This window comes from Camelus dromedarius, chromosome 6 (assembly GCF_036321535.1).
Source record: "Camelus dromedarius isolate mCamDro1 chromosome 6, mCamDro1.pat, whole genome shotgun sequence".
Classification (NCBI taxonomy): Eukaryota; Metazoa; Chordata; class Mammalia; order Artiodactyla; family Camelidae; genus Camelus; species Camelus dromedarius.
The window spans coordinates 32,574,016-32,586,189 of NC_087441.1; the positions used below are offsets into that span (position 1 = coordinate 32,574,016).

The following is a 12,174-nucleotide window of genomic DNA, read 5'->3' on the forward strand; positions in this document are numbered from 1 at the left end:
GAGGAGCCGCTGGCGGCGGCAGTCGGCCCTCGCCCTGCGTCTCGTTGGTAACAACGCACGACGTCCGCCGAAACGCAGGCTCGCGCCCTCCGTCGCGGTGACATCACTGGCGCGCCCTATCTTGGGGCCAAAAGGAACCTGTTGATGGGTTGAACGTCGTTTCCCTGAAGCCTGCGATGTAAGGTGCCCCAGGAGTGTGTCACGATGTTGTAAGGGAAAGAAAAGTTCTTAAAAATTCATGCGTTTTAAGAGAATGAACAGAATTTCTAGCGCTTTGTTTTCAGCCTAGATCATATTTGATGCTCTATATATGCATTTTCAGCGATAGTAGGTGTGTCAACATAAATAATAAGAATAAGAATAGGAAACAGTTTTATTTGAGTAAAAATGAGGACTAGCTGGGAAGCCTGCTTCTCAAATTACTCTGAGGTGCTGATCCAGAGAAGCATGGCTTCCAGCACAGTTTTGTATCTTGTCAGAACAAAGAAACAATAAAAGTCAAGGATATATTTCTTTACAGTTTCAAAAAAGAACATACGAGCACTTACACAGTGATTCAGTATGGCCTCGGCACCTGGGGAGGGAGCCTTATCACCAAGGAAGTACTAGCATTGGCATCCTGAGAAGAGGGGCATTTAATTTTTGTTTTTTACATGGACATTGTTTACTTCTGGCCAAGGTGCCCTTATTCTTTAATAATCAAAGCAGATGTAGAATGGGTGTTTGATGGGCCACAAACAGGCCATTTTAGTTAGCATAAAATTCAAGTTAACTCATGTATAAGCCGAAATGACTTACCTAAATTTCAGTGTGTGAAATTTTCTTTTATCATGTGCTAAGCTCAGAATGTCCAAAACTGAACTTCATACCTCTACTTGTTTTGTTGCTAACAGCACCAGCTAGATCAGAATAGCAGCTTTTATCTTACTCTTCATACACAGGTCAATGAGGAATCCTGTAGCTTATAGTCTGAAATATTCCAGAAATTCACTGCCAGTGCCCCATTATGCCTCACCTCAACCTCAGCAATATCCTTCTAACTAGTTTCTCTCCTTGATTTTCCTGCCACTCAGACAAAAACCCTTCAGTAGTGATCAAGCCCAAAGATAAAGTACCAATTCCTTAGCTTTGGCATTCAAGGTGGACTCTGATTTGACCTCGGCTTTTCATTTTACAGTACTTAGCATTTGCTGAACACCTAAAAATGTGCCAAGTGTTTCTCTAATCATCAAAACAAGCATGGTTAGTTTTTATAATTCCCACTAGAGATAAAGAAACAAACTCAGATTTGCCTAGTAACATACAACTAATTATTGGTAGTGACAGAGTTCAGATAAAGGTTTGTCTGACACCATAACCTGTCAGCCTTTTTGAAAACAGAACGTTTTTAACACTGGAAAATTTTTTAGACTAGCTCATTACAGTAGTCGTACCCTTGGTATTTGTTGGTTTAGAAAATACTTAGTAACAACGTCCAATTACAAATTCACTAACGCTTTTGAATGAATTTATGTTGTATTAATCAGAAGCATTTATATATTTGTAAAGTAGTTGTACATGTGTATTCAAGGCATTTTCAATCCTTTTGCAGTTTGCCAGTAACTTCAGGAGCCACCATAACAGCTTCATAGCCCTTCAGGAGCCCAAGGCAGGGTTCAGAATCAGTACATTACTTTGCCCAGTTTAAGTATCCACTGTTTTCATGCATGATTTTCATTCATCACTCTGCTTTTATCTACACTGTTCCCTCTGAAATATCCTTGTTTACACCTCTGCACAGCCGGATTCCACCTTCCACGCCACTCCTCAAATGCTGCCTCCTTCATGAAATTTTCTTTAATTAACCAAACTGAAATAAACACTTCCTGTTGTGAACTCACAATTCAGGTTTTTAATACTTCTTTTGTAGAACTTACCACTTTGTATTATATGCTATTTATGTCCATATTTTCCCTACTAGGAATTATGTTCCTTGATAAAGGAACACCGCAAATAGGAATGTCCTAATTCACATCATAGACAAACATAAACTTACTTAAAAGCACAGGTCTGGAGATTCCAGACCTTCTGGCCAATGATTCCTGCAAAAACCCACATTGGGAGCATATGGTCATGCACACACATGCTCAGGAGACCATTCATCCACGCAGTGGCACAGGCACCTGCACACCTGTCCTGACTACGTTCCTAGGAACTACTTCTCTCCTTAACCTGGTACTTTCAAAGACTTGCTTCCTATTCCCCAACCTTGGACTTGTTATAGTCACCTACCATGGAAGTGGGAGGAGCACAACAAAATATTTGAAAATGGGAGTAGATGTCCTGGTGTGGAAGCAGACAGAAGTATAGGCATTGTGTGTGCACAGGCCGAGCTGCTACCAGCTGATGTTCTGGATAGGGCCCCTGGTAAACAGCCGTTTGTGTTGTAAACTAACTTTAAATTTTATTTGCAAAATGGGGTGCTGTTTCCTACTTTCACAAGGGCACCTTGTGGGCTAGCAGTCCTGCTTTAGGGCAGGCGCTGAAATTAGACAGCTGTACAGCCTACCATCTGTGAAGACATGCGCTAAGATTTTTATCTTTCTCTGCTGTGGCTGTTTCTTCATGTATAGAATGAGGATAATAATAATGCTTAATGTAAACATTTTTGTGAGAACTAAAGCCTGGCAGCCTGGCCCAAAGCTCTCAATAAATGTTAACAATTGTTGTCAATAGATAGTGGTTGTATGTAAAACGATTTAAATCATGAGATGGTTCGTTTTCACTGAAATACAGAAGCTTTAGTGCTCCTGTTTATGACAGAGACTGAGTTGTGCTTTTGCAGTGTCATTTATCTTGTATAATGCTAACTAGAATAAACTTAAGCAATTAATTATCTGGTTATTACTTTAGAAAATAATCTTTTCAATTTAAAGGTCAAATTTCATATTTGCTAAAGTGTTTACTACATAGTAACTGACTGTGAACAACTTATAAACTTGATTAATGGGGAATTTACCCATCATTCTTGTTTATCTACTTTTTAAGTTAAAATCCCAACTGAGAAAAAAGCATGAATGTGTTGTATGTAGAAGGATGTATCAGGCTATCATCTTATTTGAAAATAATTTACAGTATGGATGTAAGTCATATCATTGTTATCAGTAGCAAACATTTATTAAGAGCCAGCTTTGAACATCATACCATAATTAAAACAAGCCTTCAGGTTTCTGTGCTTTCCCCATCACTTACTGATCCATTCCTCTGCTCTCCTTTCCAACCAGACCCCCCAAGAAGTTGGCTGTACTCTTTCCAATTCCTCTCCTCTCCTCTCACACTGTCTCCTATCAGGCTTTAACTGCCATCATTGCATCCAAACTATTCGGTCAAGGTGGCCAGTGACCTCCATGTCACCAGATCGAACAGTCTCTTCTCAGTCCTCACCTTTTCATTGAAATGATTGTTATCCCCGTCTTGATCAGCTTTTCTTCTCCTGGTTTCTAGAACACCACACTTTCTCATTTTTCCTCCTACTTGGTTGGGTGTTCCTTTTCAAGTCTCCTTGGCTGCTTCCACTTTTTCTAAAACTCTTTCATCACTAATGGGTTTTGGTCCTAGATTTCTCCCCCATCCTCCCTCCCTCCCCCCCCACTCACTCTCTCTCCTCCCCCACTCTCCCTCTCTCTCTCCCTCTCTCCCTACCCCCCCCCCCCGTCTCTCTCCCTACCCTCCCTCCGTCTTCCTCTCACAAACACAAAGCTATGTCTATTTAACTTATGCAACTTGCTGGTACTCTTCTTTTTAGCTACACTCACTCCCTTGGTGATCTCACACAGCCCAATGTCATTCCATTAGTCAGTGACAGAGCTGAGACCCAAATCCAAGCAGTCTGACAGGATCCTGTGCTCTTAAGTCACGATACTTTGACCCGTTCATATGTTTAGTAGGTTGTAAGATGCTATGTCTGATATGAGTCCATGTTTGTTAAATATACACGTGAATTTGTAAGAAAAATGCCTGGAGGGATACATATCTATATATATTTGCACTGTGATCTCTGGATGGATAAATTATGACGATGTTTTCCTTCTTTTGGTTTTACATCTTAAACAATAAAAATATATTATTTTTGTCATAAGGAAAACATTTTAACAGATTTTTAAAATTCAGGGTTCCAGATAAACATCATTTCCTTTATCATTCTATTTCATAAAGAATCTCATTCCATAAATTTTTGAGTTGTTCAACCCTGATGTCAAAAGCCACAAGACATTTTTAGGCAAATTTCTTGGTGTTTCTGGCAGAGACAGATGATGGAGCTGCTATAGCCATATATCTGATAAAGCGCAGTGTTCATTCCATTTTACAGTGAGGACATTGAAAATGTGTTGGTGAGTTTGTATTAAACTCATAAAGTATCATCTTGACAGTAGACACCACTTTTCTACATCCTAAATAGAAATTTTCTGAACATGAATACAAAGACCTTTTCTGGCTTATATTTAGTAAATAGGGATAACTTTGCTGTTTCACCATGTCTGAAGAATATTAGATTTTTCTGAAGGCAAAAACAAGCATGGACACATTTCTTCCCCTTAAGAAAAACAGTATAAAAGGAAACACTTAAGGCTGAAGGGGCCATTACTTGGTACTAAGTATTGCATGATACTGGCCTCCATCTGTTGGAATGAGTGAAATGTCTAATGGGAAAAAGAAGGGGAGGGAGAAGTGCTTGTGTGTGGGAAAGGAGAGAAATTTCCAGTTTCTGATTATTAAACTGCTTTATTTAGAGTTCCCTTTGAACAAATATTGGCAAGTAGCCCAGAGTCCCAACTTGCGGGTGTTTGAACTTTGCTGAAGGACTTTAAGGGAATTCCTAGTCTGTTGTTCTGAAGTGGAAACTGTAAATTATTTGTAATGGAGAGAATGACGAAAGAAAAAAATTTCATCTCCTTATAATGACTCTCCCATTCCTGCTATTTCCCTGATAAATTATTCTGTTTACTTGTCTACTGAATATAACGCAGCCATTTCTACTTTGTTTCATAATGCTTTCCTGAAAGCCATGTCTTCGGCTTCCTGAAAACCAAGCATTAAAGGTAATTTCTGCTTTTATCAGGAACAAGATTACACTTGGACTTTGCATTTCTGATAAAGAATTCAGCATAAACAAAGTTTGATGTGGCTAACATCATAATAGTACTCCCTTACCTTTGTCTGGCATTTTGCCATTTTCTAAGACACTTTCATAGAGGTGAAGCAATTTGCATGACAACTCAGAGAGGTAGATATTATTACTCCTATTGTAGAAATGGAGAAAATGGGACACAGGAGGATGACTCCGCCTACTCAGGATCATTTGGTTGGGATGATAGAGGAGGTCCCTCTTTCAGACCTTTTAGTAGGACCAGAGGCACTTCCTTTCTCCCTCAAATCAACAGAAAACAGCTGCCATGTAAATCAGCACACCTCCATCGTCTTAAAGTTAATGTCAATTTTCCTGTCAAACTCACACCTGTATTTTTTTCATAATCCCAAGGCCAACAAATCTCATCCTCACCAGTGATTCCTTTTCTTATTAAAACAATCTTTAAACTTCACTTTACTCATACCCAAACTGTCCCCTGCTGCTTTTCCCCTGCTTTCCCACCTCTAACTTCTTTGAATCTCTTTCCCCTGTAAAAGCCACAATTTCATCATAAGCACCCTAATCTATACCCTCAACCTCCTGACAAAACCATACTTTTACCTTCTTGCCTTAATTCAAACCTGGCATTCCCCCAGGAACATCGCTTTCCTTGAGCCTTGACAAACAAAAACTGCTGTTTCTCCACATCTTCCAACATGCTGAGAGAGACTTGGGAGCAGTGTTGGCATTCTTCTAGCTTGTGATTGCCAGTCCAGGTGATCCCATTCCCTGTGTGCAACTTCCCACCCTCTGCGCGCTTTTGATTCTCCTGCCATTGGCCTGAAGCTTAGTCACATCGTGCACCAGCTTCCTGGTCACTCCCCGATTCACAGAAAGCTTCCGCACCTGGCTCACAAGTGCTGCCAAACTCCCGCTGTCATCTCAGACAACCTCAGTGTCCGTGATTCATAGCTTCTCAAGCACCTGGATTCCAGTGCTTTTTGCCTCAATTCTTCTTTAATGCAACTCATTCCTGTGGCAAAATCCTAATTTGATGTTTACCCAGATGCTCTGAGGACCTGAACTTCAGTGATTCTTCACACCTCTGAAAGCACCTGTCCTAGCAACTTCCACACTCTCCTGACCTTTTGGTAATTTCTGCTCTTGATCTTTCTTCAACTCTTTCAGTTGCTTTCCGACTTTCACCTCCTTCCCTACCCAGCGTAAACCTCAGAGGCCCCTCAATTACCTGAGTTGCTTCTGGGTACCCGCCATGTCCTCCCTCTGTTTTTGCTGTACTCCCAAAACTAACTTGCTTGTGGTTATCTAAGTGTCTAAAGGTGTGGGCTCGGGAGTCAGGCTCCCTCAATTTGAAGCCTGTTTTTACCATTTAGTAGTGATTCCACCTTAGACAAATCATTAATTTTTCAGGGCTTTCATTTCCTCAATGACCATCACACGTTATTATGAAGATTAATTGAGATAATATATGTAAAGTGCTTAGACTAGTACCTCATGCATAAGCACTCAAGAAATGTTTACTATGATTACAAATGAACTACTTGATGCTGCTTCTAAAAAAAAAAATCACATATTCTCATTAATAAGTGCCAATTCATGCCCGAATCTGCAAAGCAAGACTCAAATCAACAAACATCCTCCTTTTTCACCCTTCTCCCTATATATTGCCCACTTAAGGGAGAAGCTTGAGAAAATACCCTTGTAGGGCCAGAGAACCTCTGATAACCTCATGTTAACTATTTGTCCTCTTCATCAAAAGTAGATGAGATTAACAGACTGACTAATGTCTATTTTTAAGGCAGTAACAGCAGGGATTTCATATGAACTCTTCCAAGAAGATAGTCTAGAAGAAGTAGACTTGAATAGACATCTCACAAAGGAGAAAACATAAATGGCTAAGAAATACATTAAAAGATGCTCACTCATTAGGAGTCAGGGATGCAAATTAGAACCACAATGAAATAACATTGCAAACCCTTGAAAGTGGCAAAAACTAAGAAATCTAAGAATAGCAGATGTTGGACAAAGTATTCTAATAGGCACTTAGATGGTACAATCACTTTGTGAAACATTGTAGGGTTATCTTGTAAAGCCAAATATTCACATACTGCATGGTCCAGCCGTTCCATCTCAGTGAAGCTCTTTCACATGGCTCTCAGCAGAATGGTCAGAGCAAGACGGAACTGCAGGCAACTCTATCCTCGGACAGGAGAACAGATTAAATAGTAGTATAGTGGCACATTCACACAGAAGAATATTAGACACATGCAAATAAAATATAGCAGCAATAACAATATGAAAGAATCTTAGTGTTGAAGGAAACATTAAAAATCATGTGTCTAACAAATAAATATATAGTATAATGGCATTTTCCATATATTAATCCATTTAATTATCTTAACATCTCTTTGAGGAAGGTACTATTGCTCTCATTTTACAGATAAGGAAACTGAGGCACAGAGAGGTTTAAGTAACTTGCTGATACGTACAGGTTCCAGGATCTAGCTAACATTTACTGCATGCTTAATGCAGTACCACACACTTACCTAGATTATTTTACAAAAAATGCTCCACATAAAATGTCCTTGATTTTTTTTTTTTTTTGCCTGATAAGTCTTACTTCCAAAATCAACACAGCAAGTTACAGCTGGAGAATCCAGTTTATCATATGCCTTTGCATTCTTCTCTCAACCCCAACACCTAAGTGCAAACTCAATAGATATTTTGATCTTCATTTAAATGGTCTTCTGAACCATTTTCTAGATGTCACTTTTGAAAACAGAATGTGACTCACTGTCAACGCCCTAAAGCCCTGAGGCCCTGGAACACCCTTTCAGTCTATGTTTTTTTTTTTTTTTTCAGAATGCCAATAACTTAAGAGATTTCAAAATTAAACAATTATTTTCCCCAGAAGCATCAACTCACACCACCAACACCCTACCCCCAAAAAATCTCTTTTTCAGTCTTTTATTTAACACCCATGAGACCCAAAGGAAAGCTAGATGGAGGATCATTTCTTCCTACATCACAATCTTAAAAATGATGCTTATAAACTTGTGACTGAGCATTGTATGACAGGGAGGGGAGGGGAGCCAGAAATCCAAAATCTGTATCTTTGTCCCAAGTTCTGCTGCTTAGGTGTGCAACATTGGACAAATTCATTAACTTCCCTGGGATTCATTTCCTTCAGTTATGCACTTTGTTCAGTTAGACTTGACAAGCTATCGAATGCCTCCTAGGTGCCATGTACCCTGCCAAGTACTGGGGATACAGGGACGCATAAGACCGGTTAGCTGTGGCGGACCTCCCAGCCATTAAAGAGCTTTCTTTTTAAAGAGGAAGACTGTGGATCTTGGTGCCTGTTGTGGTTAAGTAGAGTGTGGATAGCCAGGTGGTGGTGTTGGACAGACTGGACAATGGTCAGCTTACTATTGTGGTTAAGAGCTCATCTCTGGGGTCATTCAATAACTGAACATATACTGGCTTTAACCCTCATGAACTCTGACCTCAGGCAAGTTACCTAGCATTGGGAAGAATCAGTTTCCTCATCTCTAAAACAGAGATGATAATTATACTGTATTCATTTTGAGGATCAAATAAGATAAGTGCACATAAAAAGGAGGGTAAGAGTCATGATCAGCAAATGTTACCTGTCCCCATCACTGTTATTAGCATTAATGTATCAGTTGTTTCTCAGCAAGGCGTTCTGATAGGTTTGAGAATCTAAGCAGTTGTCGCTCAGTCTTGGGCAGCTCTTGCTTACTCACCGGAGGATGGTACTTCAGATGGACGTTCAAATCTTCTCCCAAGACCTTTCCTGAAAATGTTGACGTGTTAACGAGATGATTACAGGCTAGTGCAAAGTGGAACTGATTTTGGAGGAGGTTATTTCTAAATGTCCTAAGGTATGAGGTGGGGGTGTAATTAAGCATAGAAAAAGCAAGAGGATGCATTTTAGGTAATGTAAGGGTGTGTTCATTGTTACTGTTTTATTTTATTTTATTTTATGTTATGTTTTATTGAAGTTGTAGTTGATTTACAATGTTAGTTTCAGGTGTATGGCAAAGCAATCCATTTATACATATACATACATATATATTTTTTTTGTTCAGATTCTTTTCCATTATATTTTATTACAATATATTGAATATAGTTCCCTGTGCTATACAGTAGTTCCCTTTTGTTTATCTATTTTATATAATGTTTATCTAATTTATGTAATGTGTATCTGCTAATCCCAAGCTCCTAATTTACCCCTCCCCTCCCTTTTCCTCTAGGTCGTTCCCATGTCTTGGCTATTGTAAATAGAGCTGCTATGAACATTGGGGTGCATGTGTCTTTTCAAATTATAGTTTTCTCTGAATATATGCCCAGGAGTGGGATGGCTGGATCATGTGGTAAGTCTATTTTTTAGTTTTTTAAGGAACCTCCATACTGTCCTCCATAGTGGCTGCACCAATTTACATCCCCACTAGAAGTTTAGGAGGGTTCCTTTTTCTTCACACCCTCTCCAGCATTTATTATTTGTAGACTTTTTAATGATGACCATTCTGACTGGTTGAGATGATACCTCATTGTAGTTTTGATTTGCATTTCTCTAATAGCAATATTGAGCATCTTTTCATGTGCCTGTTGGCCATCTGGATATCTTCTTTAGAGAAATATCTATTTATGTCTTCTGCTCATTTTTGGATTGGGTTGTTTGTTTTTTTAATATTAAGCTGTATCAGCTATTTGTGTATTTTGGAAATTAGTCCCTTGTCAATCATGTCATTTGCAAATATTTTCTCCCATTCTGTAGGTTGTTTTTTCATTTTGTTTATGGTTTCCTTTGCTGTGCAAAAGCTTTCAAGTTTAATGAGGTCCCATTTGTTTATTTTTGCTTTTATTTCCATTACTCTATGAGCTGGTTTGAAAAAAAAATTTCTGAAATTTATGTCAAGGAGTGTTCTGCCTGTGTTTTCCTTTAGGAGTTTTATAGTATCCAGTCTTACATTAAGGTCTTTTTAAAAAAAATGTTTATTGAGTTATAGTCATTTTACAATGTTGTGTCAAGTTCCAGTGTAGAGCACAATTTTTCAGTTATACATGAACATACATGTATTTATTGTTGCTTTTTTTTTCACTATGAGCTAACACAAGATCTTGTATATGTTTCCCTGTGCTATACATTATAATCTTGTTTATCTATTCTACATATGCCTGTCAGTATCTACAAATTTTGAACATTTAGGTCTTTAATCCATTTTAAGTTTATTTTTTGTATATGTTGTTAGAAAATGCTCTAATTTCATCCTTTTATATGCTGTCCAGTTTTCCCAGCACCACTTATTGAAGAGACTATCTTTTCTCCATTGTATATTCTTGCCACCTTTGTTGTAGATTGACTGTAAGTGCATGGGTTTATTTCTGGACTTTCTATGTGTCAGTACCATACTGTTTTGATTACTGTAGCTTTGTAGTATAGTCTGAAGTCAGGGAGCGTTATTCCTCTAGCTCCATTCTTCTTTCTCAAGATTGTTTTGGCTATTCAGGGTCTTTTGTGTTTCCGTACAAACTTTAAAATTTTTTGTTCCAGTTCTGTGAAATTTGATAGGGATTACATTGAATCTGTATATTGTTTTGGGTAGTATGGCCATTTTAATAATACTGATTCTTCCAATCCAAGAACACAGTATATCTTTCCATCTGTTTGTGTTGTCTTCAGTTTCTTTCGTCAGTATCTTATAGTTTCCAGAGTACAGGTCCTTTGTCTCCTTAGGTAGGTTTATATCTAGGTATTTTATTCTTTTTGGTGCAATGGTAATGGGATTGTTTCCTTATTATTTTTCTAATACTTTGCTGTTACTGTATAGAAATGCAACTGATTTCTGTATATTAATTTTATATTCTGCAACTTTACTGAATTCATTGATGAGCTCTAGTAGTTTTCTGTAGTAGTAGTAGTAGTAGTAGTATCATGTCATCTGCAAACAGTGACAGTTTTACTTCTTCTTTTCCAATTTGGATTCCTTTTACTTTTTTTTTTTCCTTCTCTGATTGCTGTGGCTAGAACTTCCAAAACGATGTTGAATAAAAGTGGCAAGAGTGGGCATCCTCGTCTTGTTCCTGATCTTAGAGGAAATGCTCTCAGTTTTTCACCATCGAGTATGATGTTAGCTGTAGGCTTGTCACACATGGCCTTTATTATGTTGAAGTATATTCCACCTATGCCCACTTTCTGGAAGGTTTTTGTCATAAATTGATGTTGGATTTTATCAAAAATATTTTTCTGCATCTCTTGAGATGGTCATATGGTTTTTATTCTTCAGTTTGTTAATGTGGTGTTTATCACATTGACTGATTTTCACTGGCTGGTCCATCAGCCTATAGAGATTGTGGCTAAACCAGGGACTGCTGTGGGGATTAAAGGCTGCATTAAGTGGCTGAATTCCAGTGTTTTCAAAATATGTCAAGGTAAGGAGGAATTTTTTAGCTGCAGACATGAGAAGACATGCCTTATCACCCAAGTTTGTTTAATGTGAATGTGTTTCTTGTTGGTGTTTCTCATTTAGTATTTCCTCAGTGTAACCCCAGAGTTACATTAAAGTAGATCAGGGTTAGATTTTATAACCCTAGAAGTGGAGTGATTTGTCAAATGATGGGCTCTTGGTAGTGGGTAAATAGGACACCAAGATTATCTAATGGTCTCTTCTCTTACGACTTCATTCTAACAGGTTGATATTGAAAACTTTCACCATATGCATGCAGGTTCTCTAGGTGTGCATATGGCTAGTGGGCATCCCAGCTGGCAAGCTTAATAAGGAGGGTTGGTCACTGAATGGAACTGTTGATGGGTCATTATTCCTTGATGATTCTGAAAACTGGATGCACAGTTCTGAATAAGGAATGAATTCTTTTTCCTTCCTGTGGTTCATTGTGCATTTTGGGTGGGTGCCTGGTGAGGGATATGGCATTCTATAGGACTGCCAGGGGCAGTAGAATGCCTAGTGTAGGAAGAAAACGCACACTGATGACCAAGGCAGGAAATCTTTGAGTCAAGGCCT

The 12,174-nt window shown here is 38.6% G+C and overlaps 1 long non-coding RNA gene across 2 annotated transcripts in view; it reads left to right on the forward strand.

The window, feature by feature from the left end:
* Positions 1-14: 14 nt before the first annotated feature.
* LOC135321479 (uncharacterized) overlaps positions 15-12,174 on the forward strand; it is a 31,107-nt gene continuing 18,947 nt past the window's right edge. Inside the window, exons 1-2 of one of the 2 annotated variants that reach the window (XR_010381242.1) lie at positions 15-209; positions 9,406-9,525. This is a non-coding gene — a long non-coding RNA (uncharacterized LOC135321479). The remainder of the gene's footprint in view (positions 210-9,405; positions 9,526-12,174) is intronic. The other variant, XR_010381241.1, reaches the window with a different exon arrangement.